The sequence below is a fragment of the Oryx dammah genome, unplaced genomic scaffold (genome assembly GCF_014754425.2).
Source record: "Oryx dammah isolate SB20612 unplaced genomic scaffold, SCBI_Odam_1.1 HiC_scaffold_26, whole genome shotgun sequence".
NCBI lineage: Eukaryota > Metazoa > Chordata > Mammalia > Artiodactyla > Bovidae > Oryx > Oryx dammah.
This window is the reverse complement of record NW_024070210.1, coordinates 33,657,454-33,666,854: the sequence shown is the minus strand read 5'-3', so window position 1 is coordinate 33,666,854 and position 9,401 is coordinate 33,657,454. Positions and strand designations below refer to the sequence as shown.

General features: G+C 48.5%; 1 non-coding gene across 1 annotated transcript; it reads left to right on the top strand.

Annotated features, from left to right (window-relative positions):
* The first annotated feature begins 2,754 nt into the window (after nt 1–2,754).
* TRNAW-CCA lies at nt 2,755–2,827 on the top strand. Its single transcript has one exon. It is a non-coding gene; the product is annotated as a tRNA-Trp (tRNA).
* The last annotated feature ends 6,574 nt before the right edge of the window (nt 2,828–9,401 follow it).

Here is a 9,401-nt window from a genome sequence, read left to right as displayed (position 1 = left end):
ACAGCAACACTCACCACAGCCAATACATAAATCTTTATAAGGGGTGTCCCTTTACCAAATGTATACAATGCACTCATCCTCTGATTAGCATTTATAGCTTAGGTTTATTTAGTATATCATTTTGAGGAGAAGATACCAAACAACAGAATAGGGTTTGCAAATACCAGTTAATTAAAAAGCTAGGGCAGCAAACAAATAGTGTAGGAATGAAGTTATGGAACAATATAGTGAGATGCTTCTGGGACACCGTTTGCTGATAACTGAAGTTCTGCATAAATCAAGCTGATCTTTGACCCTGTCCAAAGGAACTTTTTGCTAAAAATACCTAAAACAATTTGGTTTTACTTTTACCATCAATGATCCAATGATCCAACTTCCGATACATGGACCTTAAAAAACATATTATTAAAATAGCTGCAGTATTTTTGAAACCTCTCCATTAAAAAAAAAAAAATCTGTCAATTCTCTCTAGAGCCATCTAGCAAAATCAAACAGAATCATTACAATTAGTACACTGGAGTAGCACGGGGCAGAATAATTCCACAAAGTAGTAATGGCAGGTTTTTATGACTTCAGCTAGAGCTGAGTACACAGGAACATGAGGCTACTGCTCTTCCCTCTACACATTCGAAAGTTTAAATAGTAGTAGTTTTATTTACCCTGCAAGTCATTTAGCCAACCCCGTCTAGGCATCAACACATAGGACAGCTTTTGTTTTTCAGTATACCCCTTTCCTTTATTCTCCATCGCTGCCCACTTCCACTCTCTTTTCTAGCCCTGAACTGATACCAGGTTAATATATAGTGATCTGAACTGACCTTACTAGAGACGGCAAAATAAATGCCATTTTCAAAACAAGGAAACCACTTCTACATAGAACAACATTGCCTTTTGTTTAAAGTCCATATTCCCTCTACTGTTTGGCAAAAACATTCATTTCCAGAGGCTTTTTCTAGTCATAGTTACAGCGGTGTTGTTCAAAGTTTATTGGGCTGGGAACACACAAGGTTACCTTTTCAACCTTTCTAATTTTTATTGGATTCTAAGCTCCTACATCTTGGCCCTCAGGCATTTTCATTGATAAAGCCCTCCTACCTTCTAGTCCAACAAAGACCAAAGACTTTGGATATGAATTTTTTAAAGTAACCACTGGAGAAGAGGCTTCAATTGTATTGGCCCAACTGGCAATCTGTGGAAGGCCACACGAATTGCTCAGAGATAACGCCCTGCCTTTCACCTCGCGGTCACCAGTTTGAGTCAAGCAGAGATTAACGGTGTCCAACGGTTGTTATCATCTGGTGATGGCTTGGGAGCTGATATGAAATAAATTGCTAGTATCTTGCGTCTACTTGCCTGAGGTCGCCCAGTTCAGGCTATTTGATGGACCAGATCCAAATCTTAGCTGCAATGGTTCCTCTAAATGGAAGCCTCTGTGCAAAGATCAAATGCTAAATAAAACCGTAGATTATATTTCTTCTTGCATTAATGGAAGATATCCTCTCAGACAAAGTTTGAAGTAAGCTGGGGAGTTCTAAGTGGGGAAAGTGGGTAAGATCTGCTATTCCAGACGAAAGGCCTCTAAGTATTTAATTTAAATTCTATCCTGGAGGTGAGTATACCATTTGATCTTGAATTCCTCTCCTGGATAGTATAGTCATGCCCTCCTTCTGACTCAGTCAGAAGGTCCTACACCTCCCATATCTATTGTTTTGTCCATGTTTGACAGTTGTCAAGCTTGAAAATGAAAAATTTTTCAACAGAAAAATTTGGGAACTTGGGCACGGTTGGAATATGCATACACATTTATGTATTTGCAGAGAGATGGGCATGAGTTTGAGCAAGCTCTGGGAGTTGGTGATGGACCAGGAAGCTTGGCGTGCTGCAATCCATGGGGTCACAAAAGTCAGACACGACTGAGCAACTGAACTGGCTGACTGAGAGAGAGAAAGACAAAGAACAAATTCACATTAAATTTCCTGAAATATTTAATCAGAGTCAGAAAATATCTTATTATTGTTGATTGTTTTGATTACAAAGGCTTTTGGATCTGAATCATTAAAATATTTGCTTAAATTTTCTACTTGACATTTCATGCAAAATACTATTAGAATAAATCTTATCTACTTCATTCATTAATTTAATGTGTTATACATAAACAGACACATGAACAATAATTCAAACTGGGCCTAACTAGGTAGAATTTAGAAATAAAGGGACTTTTAAGATTATTTTGTTTAAAGAAAATTAAAGGTTTCTAAAAGTTAAGGGTAGACTCAAATTTTACAGGACTGTCACCTTTTTTGTTACCAAGTTTACCCTTCATTCACAACCTATAAAAACCAATGGCTCTTATTTGGAGTTTTTACAAACCCTTTTGGGCTTCCCAGTTGACTCAATGGTAAAGAGTCTACCTGTCAAGCAAGAGACATAGTTTCCATTCGTGGATTGGAGGAAGTCAACCCACTCCAGTATTCTTGCCCGGGAAATCCCAAGGATAGAAGAGCCTGATGGGCTACAGTACACTGGCTCACAAAAGAGTTGGAAATACGACTTAGCAACTAAACAATAAACCCTTCTGTGAATTTGGTGAAAGCTATAGATCTGTCCAGGGATTTTAAAAAAAAAATACAGTTACACAAACCAAAGAAATTTTTGTACAATTGAGTTAATTTACTCATCCTCTAAAATCTAGTCACAAACAACCATCCCCAAAAGGATACCTGAAACACAGGGGTAAGAATTTCGGAAGGGACTTTCCTGGTGGTCCAGTGGCTAAGACTCTGTGCTCCAAATGCAGTTGGCCCAGGTTCGATCCCTGGTCAGGGAATTACATCCCACATGCTGCAACTAAGACCTGGTCCAGCCAAATAAATAAATAGTTTTTTAAAAGAATTTCTGAAAAAATATCATCTTAGACAACTTCGAGTAAGAGTACATACTTTGCATCTTTATCAATACATATGAAGAAAAGCAAAAAAAAAAAAAAAGAGAGAGAGAGAGAGAAAGCAATGTGCTCTCTTAAAATGGGCAGAAATCAAGATTATTGGTTTAATCAGGCTGATTATTTGTCCTTGAAAATGGTGAATATATGTTTGTATCAAAATGGTGAATACATGTTTGTATCAAGTTTTCTCAATCTCAAAATTAGAGAGCCTTAGAGTATGTCCAATTTTAAGATCAAACAAGGCCATGATTTGGCTAAAAGTTAATTAGCAAACAGATTGAGTCTTTGTTAGCCTTCTAAAACTAGAAGTGGCCAACTCAGACTAAAATTAAAAACTGTTGTTGTTCAGTCCATAGGTCCTGTCTGACTCTTGCAACCCCATGAACTGTAGCTGTCCAAGCTCCCCTGTCCATGGGATTTTCCAGGCAAGAATACTGGAGTGGATTGCCATTTCCTTCCCCCAAATTAAAAATAGAATCCACTTAATCAGCAAGATCTACTGAAAAATAAATTTCAATTAGAGACTTGGATTAATTTAAAATTCTAAAATGTGATTCTTATTTCCAAAATAACCTAATTTCACTTTAGACATATATGTAATACACATGTATATATGTGTAATTTCTATATTACACATATAAATATATATAAGTGCCCCAAATATCTGCCTACCATTAAAAAAATATTCCTTACCACTTCCACAGCAGTAAAAATGGCTGAAATTCCTAACCAAACATAACTCAAAAGTTATAAAATTTTTTAGATTAGTGGCCAAGAAGGATTCGGGGGAGTCCTTTACATGTGCGTCCTTAGTCTTCACAACTATCTCAAAATTCATTTCAGGTGATTTTGTCAGTCAGTCGTCAAAACGTACCATAGCGCCCTAGCACGAAGTTGCCACTCTACTCACCAGCTGGCAAGGCCGTAAGTTGCAACCGGAAGCCGCTGCCAGCCGGCTGCCCAAGCTCCTGGGGCTCGGGTGGGTGCACTTCCTTGGGGACCCCGGGATGGTGCCGGCTATACCACGCGGCCCTGCACACTCTGTTCCCGGCTCCTAGCTCAGGCCCGGCGCGGTAGACAGGGTTATGCCAGGTCGCGAGCTCTAAGGACAAGCTGGTTTCAGTTCTTGCATCTTTCACCACAAGAAGCTTGAGAGAAGTTTGGACTTCGGAGCCGGCCCAGCGTGGGGCTGCGGTCAAGGCACGAGGCGAGAAGAGTGCCCACGACATAAGGACGGCGAGGGGCGGGTGTGGGGGGCAATTATTTTGACCGGTCGACGGCGACGTGGGCGCAGAGACTTCAGCTACCATTTGTGTGCGATGCGCCCTTGACTGAGGGGAATCGCCCGACGTCCTTACATCACACCCCCATCAGATCCTCGGGAAGACCATGGATGCTGTTGGAGAAGGAAGAGCACGCGGATCGCAGGCTCCTGGGTCTTCCCCGCTTCCGCGAGGAGGCACAATGCCGTGTGGACCAAGCCTCGCCTCTGCCAGGTGGGTGTGACCCACAGTCTACCACTCCGCAGGGGATCCGGCGGCACCACGTGTGACCTGGAGCATGGCTGGGGCGCTGTGGGTTCGAGGCCCACTTCCGGGGCTGGTGCCCGTCGGCTGCATGGGTTAAGGGGGGCGGGGGGTCGTGATCTTGATGTCCCAGGCAGCTGATCCGTAGGCTGCCTCTCAGCCACTATAGTAACTCCTGGCCTCCCCTGGTACTCTCTTTGGCCTCGCCAAATGACCTTAGCCTGGGGACGGTGCGCGGGCAGGGGAGGCCCCTGGGGCGATGCCCGGGTGTACTTTACAACCCCCGAAGGCCCTGCTTTTTTGGGGTCTTCCACTTAGTTTGCGGGTTGAAAGGTGGGGCTGGAGAATGGGAACGCGGTGCACTTGCCACATTTGAAACCCGGGAACCCCCTCCCTCCCTGGCGCCTTGGCCGCTGCCAGGACGTCCTCAGCGCAGTCAGCTGCTCGCGTCCTGGCCAGAAGGCTTCCCTGCGGTCTGCAGGAGAAGAGGGGAGCTCCGCGAGTGTTCGGGACGCCGCAGGCCTTGTCGGAGCTAGCCAGGCAGCCTCTTCACAAGCTCTGCTCCGAGGCGGCTGGAAGAGTCCCGCGAAGGAAGCCCCAGATTTAGGGCAAACCCAAATCTCAGGCAAGGCCCTCGATCTGCCCCGGCCACCGCTTTTCGGGCTTCGCTCCCTTAAAAGCCGGGATGGGAGGGGCAGTGGCTGGCGACCCGCCCCTCTTAACTTCTGAGGGTGACCTAACGCCTCCGGGCAAGTTTTCCCCTCTGGTTTCCAGAGCACTATGCGGTAGTTAAAATACGGTTAAATGAAGAACACAGAAGACTCCCTCTCCGCTCTGCGGAAGAACGCTTCTTAAGAGCATCGCTGCTAAGAAGAGGTTTGGCTGTAAGCTGATAATCAGGTAGCTGTGGTCGGACATCCACTCCAGAACCTCGCTGCTCAGGGGCCATGTTATCACACACGACGTCCATTAGGCCCAGTAATCCGCTATCAACGCATTTTAGAGCCATTTGAATGTTAAGGCGATTTTTATTAATGGTCCAGGAGCCTAAAATGTGACTATTGGCTCTAGGAACAGATTTTAACAACTGGAGGCTGCTATGAGTGATTTTCAGAGTACCTTGAGGCCTCTGGAGATTCCAGTTGAGAGACTGGAGGCAGGGCCTAAGGGGGAGACTTCACTCCACCCAATCGCTGTCTCTATAGGACATTTTCTGGCCTTTAACTCCGGGACCAGGGTTGAAGGGTGAACAGACCCACGAGGTACAGAATCTACTGCTTCTGTGGGATTTGCTGGTCCCATCACGGGCAGTTCAAAGGGGAAAAACAAAAAGGCAATAGTATAGCTGCTAAACACTCTCATCGTATTTTTTAAGTCTTCTGCTGGAAAGGTTTTCTAGTAATGTCAAGTAGGTTAACAAGCCTATTTTTATCCAAAAGGCCACATTCCCACTCCTAAGTAGGCAAACTAAGTCTAGGACACTGGAGAGGTGGACAGAGGATTCCATTTGATTCTGGGATAGCTTTTTTCCCCCCTTGTGGTGCTGAAACAGAAGTGAATTCAAACTTTGGCCACTTAGTATTATATTTGCTATGGCATTCTTTTCCCCCCCTTTGTTGTTGTTTTCCTTCCACTGAGAATTGAAGGTAAAGGATGGGGAAGATTAAGGAATAAAAGTGAGTCACAGACCTCATGCAGTTCAACTTTCCCTCTAGGAGAAAAACAAAATTCGTAGCTGACCCTCCCCCTAGTGATAGCTTGGCCTCTCTGGCACCTGCAGTTATCTTTGACCAAATGGGTTGGACTTGGTAGGGCTTCTTTATTTGAATTTGCTTATTGTTTGTTTGCAGTCAATAGCGGGTTGGTTTTTAAATATAAAGCACACTGCTTGCAAGAGAGGAAGTCTGGCTAATTCTCTTTAGAACTGGGGGCACCTTCCTGGCTTGTGGGGACCACTGCTTAGGGGAAGGCCTTTTAAATGCATGCCTGCTTCCTTCTCCTCTCCAGCCATTTCCCCATATAAAAGCTTCCTCTTGCCCTGTGATGGTTCCGTTTCATTCGAACTGCTTCCACCAGAAAAACTGCCCTTTACAGTGTAGAAATTTCATTTTAATCAGGTTAAAACCGAGAACCCACTTATTATTTTAAGGCCTCGTGTTGCTATTAACAGGCAGTTTAGAAGAGATGCTTCAAGCAATGGTATACAATGTGTCTCAATGCACCAGGAGCAGTATGGTTTCACATGTAGTGTTAATTCTGTCCGAGACAAATCCCATAATCTGTGCCGTTTCAGAGCCTAATACGGAAAAACATCGGGGTGGGTTTTGTTTGGGGTTTTGCTCTCTCCATCCCAGGGGAACGTCCCAGGGGCTCCCCGTCTTTTATATCATGCTAACCTAAGGGCGCAAATGGGGCGACTGGAGGGATCAGGTTTTATCAGGGCACGCTGCGCTGACAGGGTTCTGGCCGTTGAAGAGAAGAAAAAGAAGTGTTCAAGACTCTGGTCGCAGATCTGGGCATGCAGATGCGTGACGAGGGGCGTGAACCCTTTGTGGTACCAGACAGCTGTTCTATGTAAAGGTTTTGGAGGAAGGCGTGAAGCAAGCCGGGGTCAGGGCTGAAACTGACCCTGCATCTCCGCATTTTGGTTATTTCCTAAGACTTCAGCTTCCATTTGTGTGGGATGCCCCTGTCTCCGGCCCGATTCCTTTGTGTTTCTCCTTTGCATGATTAAAACACGCCTCTGTACGCAATAAATCACCACCTCACACTGGAACGCCTGGTTTTGGGTTACAGCTTTGTCCGGGTAACAACAGTGAGGTTTCCAAACGGGTGTTAGACGCGGGTTCAAACCTGCGGCGCGCGCGCCGGGGCCGGTCGCCCGAGCACCCGCTTCTGGTTAAGTGGAGGTGGGAGCAGCACTGCGGCCCTGCGCTGCAGGTAACCGGAACGGGCCACCCGGAGCTGTCCGGGACGCCAGAGGCAAGGTTTCCTTCTTCCAGAACTGGCCTCCGGCCTTCAGGGCAGTTGAGTGCTGCGCCGGGTCTAAAAAGGAAGTCAGGGTATCTGGTTTAAAGAGGAAATCTAGAGACGTCGGAGACAAGCGTTGCGCCAAGGGTAACCGCGAGTCCCACAGGCTCCCCCCTTGAAAGGCTCAGCTCAGAGCCGAGGAGCCCCAGGCAGGGCAGAACTCACCCAGACCCACTAGCCCAAGCCCCAGACTTTCCTGGAGGATCCCTGGGGCCCCAGGCAGGCTCAGCTGGACCCCACCTCGGCGCCTCGTCTGCTCAGAACACCGGAGGCCCAAGGCGCGGCGGGAGTCCCCGCTGTGGCGGCGGCGGCGGCCTCGCACTTCACCGCCAGTGGGAGACCCAGCTGTCTGCGGTGCTTCCTCCCAGGGAGGGGGCGAGGCCGGCAAGAGGCCGAGGGCCCCGCCGCGCCGTCTTCTCCTCTCGGGCCCCCTCTCCCGGGCCCCTCAGGCCCAGGTCGCCCTCTTCTCCTTCGGCCTTGGCTTCCGTTCCTTCTAGCTCCGGGCGTTCGTCTTCTGACCTGGCCACACACACGCACCCGAAGTCCGGCCGCCCCCCGAACTCAGCCAGGCCGGGAAGCCGGCCCAGGTGCGCCCAGGCCCACGGCTGACCCCGAAGCCTGCCCTCAGGGCTCAAGGAGCCCTCCTCCCGGCGCCGGCGGCGCACGAGTCTCCCCGCAACCCACAGCGCCCGGAGCCGCGAGGGAGGCCTGAGCACCGGGTCGTGCGGTGGGCTGCGGCTCGGCCGAGGTTGCGACCAGAGCCGGAGCCAGCCCAGAAAGAGGGGAAGCCGGAGGACCAGCGCCCCACAGGCCGCCCCAGCCCGGCCTGCAGGGCCGAGCGGGGCCCAGAGGGCGGCGCCAGCCTGGATAGCCACTTGGGCCGCGGGGCCCCGGGGCAGAGATGGGAGTGCTCTTCCGGGCTAACTCCGATCGGGGCATCGACTGAGAAACCGCAACCCTGAAAACTCGCCGTGAACTCGGTTCCAGTGCCGCCTCGCCCGCACCTCGGCGCCAAGTCCTCGGAGTCCCGCGCGGGCCTCCCGGGCTGAGGGTGGGCAGAGCCGCAGGAAAGACGAGATTAGAGGAAGCGATGGGGGTGGGGTGGGGTGGGGTGGGGTGGAGGAAACTGACCATTATCTCAAACTCCGACGTTTCGAAAGCCGGAACTTAATTGACTTGATTGGATTTCTCTTATCTTTGAAGGGGCGAAACACTCCCAAGGTGAAATACAAAGGGCCCAGAATCTTTGCGGGAAAGAGAAAGGTTTGGGGCTACAGATCTTTGTAAACTAGCCCACCCTCACCTGCACCCCTCAAAACGAAGATTACATCAACGTTCAAGTCTTTGCTGGTCTCCAGACAGTTGAAATAGCTCCATGACGCCTGTGGAGGGTGGCATCATTTCGGTACCAACTTTACTTTAAGCCGGGTCTTGGCTGGGCGCGGTGACCAGAACTCTGGACGAAAGAGCCCGCGCTAGCTGCCCGCCTCCCAGACTCTCCCTCTCTTGCCTGTGGTCAAGGGGAATTCATTTCTACTTCACTATCAATTCAAAGGGATTTAACTCCGTGGTCTGTTAAACAGAGTTGTGCAAAGGTGATGGAAAAATTAGTTTCAGAGGGGGCTCAGCGCCTTTTTCTGACTTCCTCCTTTTTTAAACTACTGGGAGAGAAACCCATCTGCAGTTATTTGCCAAACTACTCCGCTATTTGTCGTTATTTTTTTTTGTGGAGAGGGTGCTCTTTTCTGTCCCTTTGTGGGGCATCCTGAAAACCTAAGGCAGTGTGAGAAGTGATTTTGGGTCTGCTTTACTGCTGCATGAGAAAATCTGGGAGAATAAGACCCAGTATCTGGACTATAAAGATTCATGTGGGTGGCTTCTCCCACCCTCCCCTCAATCTC